We start from the raw sequence: 15124 nt of genomic DNA, 5'->3' as shown, positions 1-15124 counted from the left end.
AATGATATGAGATGACAAATATTCATTGTTTTAATCTGCTGAGTTTTGGGACAATTTGTTATACAGTGACAGATAACTAATAAGAAAAGAAAATAGGGAAGGTGTATGTGGGTGGTGCTGGCTGTTTCCAGGGTAATTAGAGGAGGCCTCACCGAGAAGGAGCCTTGCAGCTAACTCTTGAAGTAGGTGAGGGAGTGAGCCATGAGTACGTCTGGAGAAGATTTCTCGCCAGTCTTCCTGTTGCACTGTGGTCATACAGAACTCGCCTCAGTCGTTGGAACACACCATTTTCCTTCTTAACTCCAGGCCTTCCCATATGTTATCTCTTCTACTCACAACTCACACCCCTCACCCTTCCCTGTCACCCCACCTCACTTCCAATGCTGGCCACCTCATTAACTCCTCATTTATCCATCAGGTCTCAGCTTAGATGCCGCTTTTTCCAGAAAGCCATTCATATCTGCCTACCCTTGGGTAAGTACCCCTTCTGCGTGGTTCCTTGTGTTCCCAGTCATAGCATTTGACACAGTGTAGGACGATGGCTTTTTGGGATTTTTATTTTTTATTTTTTTGGCCGTTACATGGATTATATTCTCTGTGAGGACAGAGCCAAATCTTTTGCAGTTGTAACTGCCATAGCCAGCAGAGTAATCGACACTTGGCAGGAACTCAGTCAATAGCTCCTAAGTGCATGAAGACATTCTGTTCCATTATCGCATGGCAGTCACACACACCCTCACCGTCTCAGTTTCCTATCTCTAAAATACCCCCCTTCCAGGATTATGGTGAGGATAACAAATGCTCACCATATGGTGAGGATAACTATGTAAGTCACCTAGCAGAGTAAGTTCTGTAGAAGCAATAGTCAAATTCTAGTGCAGGAAGTCTGTTCCCTTATAAGACCGTCCCTTTCATTCCATTGCTCAGCAGTTCTATTTAGGAGGAAACTGTTATCTTGAAACTGGAAAAATTGAGGATAAATACCTTCTCTGATAGGGCCCATTTTGATTTTTCATTCACAATTAGATGGATATTTTAGGACACAAAAGAACAATTCTAGTCAAATCTTTCCTTCCTCCTATTCATCAGGTTTATTGAGGTTTAATTTGCTATAGTAAAATTCACCCTTTTTAGGAGTGTAGTTCTATGAGTTTTGACAAATGCATGCAGTTTTACTACCGTCACCAGTCAACAGGTTTTCACTTTTTATTAATTCTCTGTTGACAGCTCCAAGTAGTGTACAGTTCTTACTTAGTACTGCTTCCACTCTCTGCCAAAACGAATTCTCCAATTTTAAACGATCTTGGCTTGTTCATTCAGTGTTTGGTGCTTGGACCTCTGGGGGTGCCTGTGTTTTTGTCTGAATCTCTGCCAGCCAGAAGGGTTGTTATTCCAAAGTGTAACCAACCATTAACCAAAATATTATTACATTTATTCTTATTCCTTTTATTACCATCTCTCAGAGCAGAAATTGTGAATGGGCAATGATAACTCTTTAGCTTCATTTGGGACCCTGAAGAGCAAAATTATTTCTCTTGTGTAATAAAAATAGAAAAAGGAAGATTTTGAAACAAAGAAGTGTTTCTAACAAGAAATTTTCACACGTGCATGTTTCTCCCCTGCTCTGAATCTCTATTATAATTGTTGTCAACACTGTTTGTCACTTTAATGTTCCCTAATTGCCACTCCTTTGTGTTTGTTACCATTAATTTGATTACAAGATGAGGAGCTTTTCCCTGTTTCTTTCCTCCTACATACCGAGGATGAGCACAGGACTGGGTACACAGTTAAAACACAATAAATGTTCTTTTGAGAGACTAACTTGTAGGGAGAGGTGACTTTTGGTAAATTCATGGGAAGGTTCTTTGCAGATAGATCAGGATTTTTGAACAGAACTTCCATTTAGAAAGTCAGATCTTTTAATTTATTATGATGAATAAAGTTTTCGCCAGATTAAGTGTGGTTTCCCTCATAAATTATGAAATAAGTTGCCTAGCAATACAGTGTAATAAATGTAGATATCTAGGAAGGTGGGTTATCTCAAAAGATCAAGGTAAAGTTTAGGTTCCATCTGTGGGTACAAAGAAATGAAAGAAGGAAGCCTTTGTGGCTCTTGAGGTAAAGTGATGCTAGCGTCCACTTCTTTCCCCCAATCCTCCTCAGTTTATAAGTCATTGTCGAGAATACTAAACCACCAGGGCGATACAGGGGAATCCCATAGGTGAACACGACATTAGGACATGCTTTCGGAGAGGGTCTCTGAAAGAGGTTTTTTGGACATCTCGGGGGAGCTCATGGATACCTGGCAGTAAGTACGTAGTAACGTCCCAGAAATCAACCTGCTGCAATTTTACTGCAATTTACTATTCTTGGGTCATATACGAAAATATCAAAAGCACTTTCTGCTCTTTCTCAATAGCAATGAATACAATTAACCACAAATATTTCCAAAGAGGTTACAGAAATTTTAATGTTATGAGAAAGTCAGAGGGTCAGGATAGGGTTGAGCCTAATGCACATGTGTTAGAGGCACAGGAAGTTGCTAAGAGACACTTATCCAAAATCTTTTTTTTTTTGAGACAGAGTCTTACTCTGTTGCCCAGGCTGGAGTGCAATGGCACGATCTTGGCTCACTGCAACTTCCACCTCCCGGGTTCAAGAGATTCTCCTTCCTCAGGAGAATAGCTGGGACTATGGGTGCGCACCACCACTCCCAGCTAATTTTTTGTATTTTTAGTAGAGACGGGATTTCACCATGTTGGCCAGGATGGTCTCGATCTCTTGACCTCGTGATCTGCCTGCCTCAGCCTCCCAAAGTGCTGGGATTACAGACGTGAGCCACTGCGCCCAGCCTTATCCAAAATCTTTACAGTCATTTTGTCTACATTTTTATTAGTTATTTTTTTGGGCTAAGATGTTAAAGGATCTTGCAGAAATACCTGTCTGCATTTAAGCTTTTCTAGTGATTAATGCCTACACATGCATTAGTTGGCCATTATAGTCTCAGTGATCTGGTGCCACCTTGGGTAGTTGCAACACAGGCCAGGTAAATATTTTATAAGTTTGGGCAGGATGTATGATTCAGAGCATGGTGTGCTTCTATGGAGGTTGTGCCTCCATGGAAGAAACATTGGAGACCCTGGATAGCCTGGGGGTCAAATAAGGGCAACCAGGGCTGGTGAAACAACAAGAGGAGAACAGGTCTAATAAAGAAGATGGGCGTAGTTTTGCATCTAAAGTGCCCTCAAGATGGACCTGCAACTGAGCTGGATGGAGCTGCTCGGTGGTGAAGTTGGTAGTCATTGTCATTGGGTCACCCTGAGGCATCTATGCCAGCTGTGGTAGGGAGAACTGGACAACTCTCTTGAGACACAGAGCATCCGCCTTCATGACCCAGCCTTCCTTGAGTGTGTCTCCCAGGCCTGACTTTAGCCTAAAGAATAAGGCACAAAGAGGCTACCGAGGTCATGAGGGCAGGCTTTATCCTTCACAACATGAGGAAGTGGGCGGTTTGCCCCTCCTTTTCCCTTGGTCCCACATGTACTCTCTTTCTTCTTTCTTGACACCCTTTCAATAATTCTCCCAACCTCGGTTTCTAAAGTGAGGGGGATATTTTCTATATGCCTCCTCCCCACGTTCTGCTTGAATAATCATGTAATTTATGTGAAGTTTTGTAGGGTAGCCCTATTCTTACTTCCTATTCTTTTTATTTTACCCCAGGCCATCCCCAGGTCAAATATAAATTGGTGTTGTGTATGTGTGTGTGTGTGTGTGCGTGAGAGAGAGAGGAAGTAAGAGAGAGAGAGAGAGAGAGAGAAACAGTGGTATTTACTGGAATTACAGAAAGAAGCCAGGAAAATCTGACCTGTTCTTGTCTTCTGCCCTAATGGAACTGGCCATCTAGTCCGGGAGATAGAAAAGTACCCTGGGCATTTTAATTCAGATTTACATGACCATGATAGGAGCAAGCACAAGGTCCTATGTGCTTTAGTTAGGAAGTGGTATAGTTTTACGGATTCCAGCAAAGTGTTTTGTTTTTTTTGAGATGGAGTCTCTCTCCATTGCCTAGGCTGGAGTGTGGTAGCGTGATCTTGGTTCACTGCAACCTCCATCTCCTGGGTTCAAGCGATTCTCCTTCCTCAGCCTCCCAAGTAGCTGGGATTACAGGCACCTGCCACCATGCCCAGCTAATTTTTGTATTTTTAGTAGAGATGGAGTTTCACCATGTTGCCCAGGCTGGTCTCCAACTCCTGACCTCAAGTGATCTGCCTGCCTCGGCCTCCCAAAGTGCTCGGATTACAGGAGTGAGCCACTGCGCCCGGCCCAGAAGTCTCCTTTAATGACCAAGTATATCCCTTGCCTGGATCCCTAATAGCCAAAATCCAGCAAGTAGAGATGCATTTAGCTTGACACTTCACTCTGAGATAGCATGGTGAATGGAAAAAGCCCTGTATTCGTCCTGGGTTTGTCATTTTATGGCCATGTGACTTGGAGAAAGTTATTTCATCTTTCTGAGTCTCATATTTCTTATCAGTAGAATTGGAATAACAGAGTTTGATGGGTTACTATGAAGATGAAATGAGATAAAATCTAGGGGAACAGCTTGAAAATTATGGATGTATTAGTTTTATGGTTTCTAACAGTGTGAATATAAAACAGACTGGGGTAGAAGGTGGAGGCTGAGAGAAGAAGGAGAGAGACAAGGGTGAGTGAAAGAAGGTAGAAAGGAAGAGATGAAGGTCCCCAAGGCATGCTTGCTCCAAGGTAGTTTTGTTGTTGTTTTTCTGTCTTATTATTATTTTTTTTTTCCGAGACAGGGTCTCACCCTGTCGCCCAGGCTGGAGTGCAGTGGTGTGATCTTGGCTCACTGCCACCTCTGCATCCTGGGCTCAAACAATCCTCCCACCCCAGCCTCCTGAGTAACTGGGACTACAGGAGTGAGCCATCACACCCAGTTAATTTTTTGTATTTTTTGTAGAGACAGGATCTCACCATGTTGCCCAGGCTGGTCTCGATCTCCTGAGCTCAAGCAATCTGCCCGCCTTGGCCTTCCAAAGTGCTGGGATTACAGACGTGAGCCACTGCGGCTGGCTTCAAGGCAGTCCTAATTGCGGGTAATAGTTATTTAGAATGCAGACAATCGACCTTGGTTATAGCGGAGAAAAAGTAGGGAAGACTAGAAAGTGTGCGATGCAGCTGGTCATAGCTGTGACCATAGGTAAACCATCTAATTTTCTTCCAACAGAAAGTATAATGACATCACCTAACTTCTGTCTTTTTTTTTCAGTCCTGAAGAACTGAGGCAGTTCCAGAAAGCTCAGCAGGAGCATGTTTTCATAACTGGCTGAGAAGGGCCTGAAAATTTTTAAGTGGTGATAAGAACAAACCAGATTCAGAGAACAAGATGATGCCAAGCATGAAGAATTTTTACTCAACTCACAGAGAACCTGAAAAGAGACATTCTAGTGAGGCTGGAGGATTGGGAATTGGGAGAAGAGACCAATGGTGGGCTATTAGAGAGAGAGAGAGAGATCATGCCGAAAATCTTCCCCAAGCAAGAACATCTCTGGTCATTTCCTTGAGCTTTTTGGATAAAGTCTTACCTTGTAAAATTCAGCATAAATCACCTTTCCATGTTCCTCTCTCTGTGGGCAGTGTGTGGAGATGCGAGAAGCAGGCACTGAAGCCAAAGAAATCAGTTCTCATTACTCACTGGCCTCCCTTGTTGTCTGAGTTTCTGATGAGGAATAGAAAATTTTTGGTCTTACTCAATGCATGATTTTGCTCAGGCTGTGTCGAGAAGTCATCAAAATAACTAGCTGAAAGCAAAAATCTTGGCCAACCCACTTATTGTTTTATTTTCACTAGCAGTTTTCTCAATTAGGTGCCTTAGCTGTCTCTATGAAAGCAAAGATCGATGAGCCACCCACTCCCTTTGTCTCTCCACAGACACCTTACGCTCTACCCCACAGTCACCCACCCCACGCTCCCATTCTCATCCCTATTCTACTCCTTTCCATAGGGGAAGTAGTATTTGACCTCTGCTTCAGTTGGTTCCCGTGCCTATTATTTCAACTGGAATAGGGCAGGAGCAGTCACACCTGGGGACAGGATAGGACCTTTGGGCCACTGCTTCATTTCTCTTGGGCCCATGAATCAATGAAGAGGAGAAAGTCATTGAGAAGCATTTGGGCAACTGCAGTGGCAACAGCAGTTAGGTGATTCTGCCTGAGGTCTTTGAATATGGCTTAAATTTCCCTCAAAGTAGGCAGTTCTTATTCCATTTGTCTTTTTCTCCTAAGTGGCTGCACCTTTCTCAGGGACCTCCATGTGCCAGCTTTCCATTCTGGATATGCCAATTATTTGCCAGATCTTTCTGACTGATCACCAGTACTGTATGGGACTACTCTTTAAGAATCACTAGTCCTTAAAACATTTAAAAATAGTTGACTTTGTTTTCCTACTGAATTGCCTGAATGAAAGTTTTGAGAAAATATTTTGTCATAGTCTTAAACTAGCTTTCAGTCTACATCTTACCCACTGGTGGCTCAAGTGTTTTTGGATTACTGATCATTGTTATCATTGCTTCTTATCTCACTAATGGTACTAAATTACCCCCATCACTGGTGTCAGAAGCCTCCTAGCAGGTCTCACTGATGCCAATTTCTGCCTCCCCAATTCATAACTCTCTGGCTTAGCTTGTTGCTTTTTGCAGGTTCCTTCCACGGTCAACTGCCCACAACAGGTCTCTATTGCCCTTCATATCAAGTGCAGACTATCTGGCTGGTATTCAAAGAAGCTCATAAGCTGTTTCCATCCTCCCTCCCTTCCCTTCTTTGCCATCACTTCACAACATGTACATTCCATTCTAATCCAAGGAGTCATTTCTTTATCTTGAACTAGTCCCATTTTCAAGTTTTATTTTTCTGCTGCTTCCTCTTCTTTGAAAGTCCTTCTTCCATTCTTTCAACTGGCCCAAGTACTAATAATATTTAAAATGTCACTCAAATCCAGCGTACTTCTTAAAGTCTTGAATGAGTTTTCAGTATCAACCATCTCTGTTGCAGTGATTGTAATTTCATTGTAAAGATGTTTTATTCATTTAAAGTTAATTCTTATTTGTGGGACAATAAATACTACATAGAATTGTTATTTTTCCTCTTTGAATAATTGTCATCTCTACTATACTCTGAGTGTTCCAAGAGCAAGAAACATGTCTTTTTCATCTTGCATCCCTAGTGTCCAGCCCAGTTCCTGAGACATAGCATTTGAATTGAAACTGTTACTGTATGAATTGTATTCTGAAGTTCCTTGAGGACAGGGCTATGTCTCAGTCATTTTATATCCCCCAAAGCCAAAGACAGTACTAGGCCCATGGCAGATATTCAACAATCTTTATTGCATTGAGCATTCAGAATAGAAAAGTAGGAATTGTCATGCTTGTTAACATTAAAGAAGGACAGAGATTAAATCTAGAAGGTGAACGGTCAGTTCTAGGAATCAGCAAGTATGCCCTGGGTTTTGTCCATAAACAAAGAGGAGAGGCCTGAACAGATAGCAAAGGCCAACGCGGCCACTTCCTGGGAGGTACAGAATTGAGCAGAGGAAAGAAGACTTGAAAGTTATTACCCAAATTTGAGAAAATGGGGATAGGGTGAGAATTGAAAAGATTTAACTGATTCTGAGGAATAATGACTTTAAGAACCTTTTCAGTAAATTACAAAATACATATCGAAAAGTGAATAAATCATAAATGCATAATTCAATAAATTTTCACCATATAAACACACCCATACAATCAGCCAGATAGAGAAAAACATTACCAGCATCCCTAAAGTCCCATTCCAGCATCTCAGCACCCCTTAAAGTAACTACTCTTCTGACTTCCAATGTAATAGAACAGTTTTGCCTGTTTTTTGAATTTGATATGAAGGAAATGATATTACTTGTATTTTTCTATATTTGGTTTCTTTTGCTTGGCATTTTTTCGTGGGATTTATTCCTTTGCAGTTACATGTAGCAATATAATGTATACTGTTATTACTGTATAGTATTCCAATATATAACTATATTACATTTCATCCATTCTGAAGTTTTCAGTGTGGGGCAATTATGAATAATGCTGTCACGCATATTTCCATACATGTCTCTTGGTAAACAAGCTCATTTCTGTTGGGTATGTGGCTAGAAACTGAATAGCTGAATCACAGGGTATGTGTTTGTTCAGTCTTAGTAGATAATGCAGAACAATTTTCTAAAATGATTTTTCTAATTTATACTCTTTAGAGTAGCATATGACAGTTTCATTTTCTCTAAATGCTTGCCAACAATTGGTATTGTCTGTCTTTTTCATTTTAGTCATTCTGGTGGGTGTGTGGTTTTAATTTTGCATTTCCCTTTGCCTAGTAAAGTCAAACGCTTTTCATGTGTTTATTGGATCACTTTTGCAAAGTGCCTGTTCAAGCTTTTGTCCATTTTTTTTTCCTCCTGGGTGGTCTTTTTCTTATGGATTTGCAAGAACTCTTCATAAATTCTGGATTTGAGTCCTTTATTAGTTGTATTACAAATATCTTTCTGGGATTATTTTTGACAACAACTCACTCGTAGTGGCTCCAAAAAATAGAGTTCAGTAGATGTTTATTGATTGAAAGAGGAAAAGATTCTACATAAAGAGATATTTCAAAGGAAGAAGCAAGAGGGTTTAGGACAGTTTGACCATACAGGATGAAGGCAAAGAGAGACTCATGCTAAGATTTTAAGTCAAGAACAAGACTCATTAATTCATTCAACAGATTTGACTTGTGCAAGGTAAAACATCTAGTTAAGTTGCAGAATCTCTATTTCCTGACTTGTGGTTCGCTCATTACTATTTCCATGTCTTTCTCTCAGTTGCTACGTATGTTGTTCATGAAGAAGCTCCTTGTGGTTAATAGCTGGTGTTTCCTGAACACTTACTATATTCCATGCCTGCTGAATGGTAGGAGCTTAGTAAATGGAATAGTCAGAGATATTTGCTGAAACAATCATTTGGTCATCTGTGCTTATAATTCATTCAGTTATCCAACTAGAACTTACTGAGGGTCTATGATGTGCCAAGGACTGTTCCAGGTATACAAACTCTTTGCTTTTATGGAGCTGATGTTACAGTGAATGAATGAATGAGAAAATGAAGGAATAAAGCACATTGCCCCCTTTCTCTCGTGCAGCACCTTGTGTGTAGCTTTTTGTTTCTGCTCTGTTTCCTAGGCAGACCTCACTCAGGTATTTCCTGTCATATTCATGCATTCACAAACTGTGCCTTTTAATGGATGATTCCTCTTGTCTATGACTATATTATGCATTGTAACTCTTTCCTTTTCCAGCCTGTTAAATATTCTAAGCACTATTTCTATTTGGTTCTTATATTTAATTGCTTGCCCCTGCCAACTCATTCGAGTACTTTTACTTTCTCTAAGGGCATGTTAATTAACTAATATGAGTACAGTTTAAATTCTAATTCTCTAATCAGCATTTACGTACTTTTAATCTTTTCTTTTAAAAGCAAGTCCATTTCAGATTAATCCTGAGGTTACTGCAATATAATTAATGCTGACTATTTTTGTATTTTTTTAAAAGTAAGAAATGTGGAGCCAAGATTCCTTATTTGGCAAAATATTCCAACAGCAACAAAGCAGATATTTGTTAAACAGGTTGAAATACTATTATCTTCATTTACTTGATTGTAAGAATATGAAAGTAATAACAAGGTTGCACCTCTTTTGCAACAGGCTACATTTCAGATCTGCCCTAATTCGGAGTGACATCTTGTCTAACTAACCCAAATGTGGGATAATTTACCCTATTTATAGTACAAATGCAGCTGCTGAATTAGAACAGTGACAAAGAAAAGGAAAAAGAGGCATTCTCTCAGGATTGACATTTGTGATATTTTAAAACCAAATCACCTAGGCTTTGGAACTGTGTTTGGACAGGCAATACCAATTGTTGGCAAGCATTTATAGAAAATGAAACTCTCATATGCTACTCTAAAGAGTATAAATTGGAAAAACCATTTTAGAAAACTGTTCTGCATTATCTACTACGACTGAACAAATGCATACCCTGTGATTCATATTTTTAAAAGTTTAACAGGGTCGTGAAGGGGTAGAAAATGTTCAGTTTACTTGGCCCACAATGTTCCCATCAGAGCCTGAGCGGATCTGGTAAGACAACACCAAGAATCACAGAGTTTTGAATATGAATTTTCAAAAGTTACGTTTTAAAATAATATGTAGCCTCTGCAAAATGATTGTGAAAAATGTTAGTAACTCTAAAACTGATTAGAGAACTGGGATAAAATATTCACTGATACTAGTAAATTAATTGTGTTTTGAATTTCTGGTGACAGAAGCAAGTGTGGGTTATGACTCTTCACACCTGTTTACTTGTCAAAACAAAAAATGAAAAGAGAGATTGGGATGTACCTGTGACCTTCAAAAAATCTATGACAGTAGACGGCAGATGTTAGGAAGCTAATATCAAGTTCTGTTTACATTAGAATAGTGAAGAATTTCCATAAATGTTGCTTTCTTCTGTCTTTTAAGTTGATTTCAGTACTTAGCATCAGTAGGGAGAAAAACACACTCGTTTACATTATGACACCTTCCTGTGGATAGAGTCTTCTCTAAGATGAGATATAATACTGACTGAGAAGACTCGGTCTCCAGGAAGAAGGGAAAGGTGGCTATGGTTGACAAGTGTCTTTGTGGGCAGATTGTGGCAGGTGAGGTGGGACTGGTAGGAAGTTATTCTGGGCACCACCAGGGTTACCTTAGAGCAGAAGTGGGAAGTAAATGCAGTTTATGTATGAAAACCCCAGTCTTTAGCTTTTGTTCTTTGCTGTACCTCTAACCTCTTCTCCTCGCTGGCTGTGAATCACTTACTCTTCGTGTTCTCAGGAGATGAGTAATTGAATAGTCCCTTTCTCCAAGCCAACTTGGTACTTATTCACACCAAGGTAAATGTGACTAATAACAGCTTCGCATCTTACTTCTCCCATAAACTAGGAATTAAATCTCATACACAAGACCTCAGTGGAAAAAATTTTGAAAGACTATCAAAAGGGTATAAAAGAAGGTCTTTGGCAGAGACGTGGTCGATGCTCTTGGATGTAATGAGTTCACATTATAAAGATGTTAATTCTCCTTAAACTGGTCTTTACGTTAAATAAAAACCTAGTAAAAATTTCTGCTGTATTTTTCCAGGAACTTGACGAATTTATCACAAACTTTATATAAAATATATATGAAAAGTCCGCGAATAGCTAAGTCAGCCCTGAAAAAGTAGAGCAAAGAAGGTAAAATATCCTGTTCAGTTATAAAGACACTCTTCAGTAATATAATCATGTGAAACTGGCTTAAGAACAAAAAGAAAAATAAATAAACCAATGGAACAAAAAAGAGGACTCAGATATAGTATTTCTATGTATGGGAAATTCACATATGATAAAAGACTCATGGTTTAGTGGACTATCTTGGGAAAACTGGCTCACTATGTGGAGGAGAATAAAACTGAATTTCTTACCTTTCATCATGTACAAAAATGTATTAAAGACCTGATTGTGAAAGGTTAAGCCATAGAATAAACAGAAGACGAGATAGAAGAATGTCTTTGTGACCTTGGGAGGGAGAGAGGCTTTCCAAACAAACCTTGAAAAGTACAAATCATATAATTATAAATAATGTCTTAGATGACATCCAAATTAAGTTTTGCTGTTCAACAAAGGCCAAATAAACCAAGTGAATAGATAGATAAAAAATTGGGAGGAGGCCCGGTGTGGTAGCTCATGCCTGTAATCCAGCACTTTGGGAGGCTGAGGTGGATGGATCACTTGAGGTCAGGAATTCGAGACCAGCCTGGCCAGTAAGATGAAACACTGTCTCTACTAAAAAATTAGCTGGGCATGGTGGCTGATGCCTGTAATCCCAGCTACTTGGCAGGCTGAGGCGGGAGAGTCGTTTGAACCCAGGAGTTGGAGGTTGCAGTGAGCCGAGATTGCAGCACCGCACTCCAGCCTGGGTGACAGAGCAAAACTCCATCTCAAAAAAAAAAAAAAAAAAAAAAAGGAGGAGAGTTTGTTTTGGCTACAACCAAAAATATACAGGGAACTCTTACAAATCAACAACAGAAAAAGAGCAATGACTAATGTAAGTAACTGATGTATAAAAGGTGGAAACCCGAGTGGCTACAAGTATATGAAAAAAATGCAAATTAAAACAGTAATGAGATATATACCATTTTAAACCTCCAAAGCCTGGCCAAGTTAAAGCTGGATAATACCAAGTGTGGAGGGGGATTTAAGGAAGCAGAGGAAGCTTTATTTGCTGGTGTGAGAGTAGATTAACATTGTCTTTCTGGAGAGCAATCTGGCAATATTTAGTAAATGCTAATAAACTTATCCTTATGACCTAGAGGACATACTTCAAAAATTATGTCAAAAATACTCTCAAAAATACCATAAAAATGACTTGGATGAGGGTGTTTAGAGCTACAGTGTCTGTGGTCTGGGCAATTGGAGGCAGTTCAGGTACCCACCATTGGAGAATGAATACGCAAATTGTGGTGGGTACGCACTCTGGAATGTCACGTTGCAAGCAGAGGCTACATGCAGAAACATGGACGGATGGTAAGACCATCACGCTCAGTAAAAAGGTAAGAAAGAGAGCCATTCCTGTAAAATAAAAATACCTACACACACTAAACGATACTTCTTTTTGCACAGGGATACGTCAATATTCAGAAATACATGTGAAACATTAGAGCCATGACCTATGGCAATGGTAGAGATGCCGGTAAGTGTTCAGTGGGGAGGGAAGGAGAAGATGAGGGCAGGATCACACCCACGCACGTGTGCACACACACACACACAGAAACTTGTATGGAACAATGATCATGTGCATTGGACTGAGGAATATGATGAGTACAAATCTTTTCACCTGTGATACCAAAAGTCTTCTTTCTTCTAGGGAGATTTGTGTCTTAAAGAATGCATTTCCAGTCATGGATTTTCAAGCATGAGTCAATGAGTTTGGAAATTATTTTATGTATGTGGTCAATGAATATTTATTTTGCCGCTATATGCCAAGCACTATTCTAGGTGCTAGGCACAGTATAGTGAATGAGACAGCCAAAGCCTGCTTGTGGTTGAGGATTCTGATTAGTCCTTCTTGGCATTAGATCAAGTAAATTGTCACATATTCCAAATCAACCATGTGTATGGTCTGTCTGGGACCTGGGAGGTGGGCATTGGGGTTGCTCTTCATCTGCAGTGGCTTTGGGAGAGACTTGAAAATTCACAAGGAAATGACTGCAGAAAAGGCCCATTATAATCTGAAAATATTTAGCATACATATGTCTTTGGTTGTTGTTTTCACAGGAGCACCTTTTTGTTATATCCACAATCTCTTCTTTTTTTTTTTTTTTTTTTTTTTTGAGACAGAATCTTGCTTCGTTACCCAGATTATAGCGCAGTGGGGCGATCTTGTCTCACTGCAACCTCAGTCTCCCGGGTTCAAGCGATTCTCCCACCTCAACCTCCAGAGTAGCTGGGACTACAGGCGCACCAACATGCCCGGCTAATTTTTGTATTTTCAGTAGAGACAGGGTTTCACCATGTTGACCAGACTGGTCTCAAACTCCTGACCTCAGGAGATCTGCCCGCCTCAGCCTCCCAAAGTGCTGGGATTACAGGCAGGAGCCCCGCGCCCAGCCTCACAATCTCTTCTAACAGCAAATATTTCTGAGACTCCTAGTATGACTAGTAGTCATACTCCTAGTATGACTAGGGGGTTCAGAAACCCCCATACAACACCAGAGCAGATTTTCCCTTTAGTGAGTTTTAGTTAAACTCACTGAAACTTAAGATCTAGGCTCCATTAACACTATCTTATTGATGCTTGGTCCATCAGGGACATACAATGAATAAGAGGCACGCTGCTGCTCTTAAAGACGGCTTTGCAATTTTCTGGCATTCTCTTTCTGTTTCACAGTGATTTATTTTCCATTCAGGAACAATAAGCTGGTAAGCAGGACTGGGTCAAACACCAACTTTAGAAATATCATGAAGGCAGTCAATATGCTTATATTGAGTCCTTCCTATGTGTGTAGCACTGTTCTAAGTGTTGGAGTTACAAAGACGAAAGACACAGAGACTCTTCCCTTGAAATCACGTAATTCAACAATGTCAAAACTTATTTTCCCATGGAAACAAAATTATGTATGCTGGTCAGTTTCCCAGGCAAACCAACAAAAGCCTATTTAATCCATGAATAGCTTAAATCTAGTGCTAATAGAATTATACAGAGTTCTGGGCAAAAGTGGCCCTATATAATAGGAAATTGAATAAGGAAGGTTTCATCATCTTTTCTCGGGCTCATAGTCAACCCAAGGAAACATTTGGAACATACCTATTTTTTTTTCAATTTAACAAAAGTTATCTCATTTTTATTTGACAAATAAGAATTGTATCTACAGTATTTATGTTACACAATATGATGTTTTAAAAATTACTTATTTTTTAAATTGACATTATCATTGTACATATTTACGGAGTATATTTTGATATTTTGATATAAGTGTATGCTGTATAATGACACAATTAGGTTAGTATATCCATCACCTCATGCATTTATCATTACTTTGTGGTGAGAATCTTCAAAAGCTATTTTGAAAAATACGATATTTTCCTGTTAAATATAGTCATTCTACTGTGTAATAGAACACCGAAATTATTCCTCCTAATTGTGTCTTTGTACCCGTTGACCAACCTCTCCCCATCCCGCTTTCCCCACTTACTTCCCCAGTCTCTGGTAACCACTGTTATATTCTCTGCTTCTATATCAGCTTTTTTTTTTTTTTTTAGATTCCACATATGAGTGAGATAATGCAGTATTTGTTTTTCTGCATCTGATTTATTTCACTTAACATGATGTCCTTCAGGTTCATCCATGTTATTGCAAATGACAGGATTTCATTTCTTTTATGGCTTAATACTATTCCATTGTGTATATATACCACATTTTCTTTATCCATTCATCCATCTGTGGATACTTAGGTTGATTTCATGTATGTTTTGATATATGCATAT

Source organism: Macaca fascicularis, chromosome 11 (genome assembly GCF_037993035.2).
Source record: "Macaca fascicularis isolate 582-1 chromosome 11, T2T-MFA8v1.1".
In the NCBI taxonomy this organism is placed as follows: Eukaryota; Metazoa; Chordata; class Mammalia; order Primates; family Cercopithecidae; genus Macaca; species Macaca fascicularis.
The sequence above is the reverse complement of the archived record's forward strand: the minus strand, read 5'-3'. Positions refer to the sequence as shown.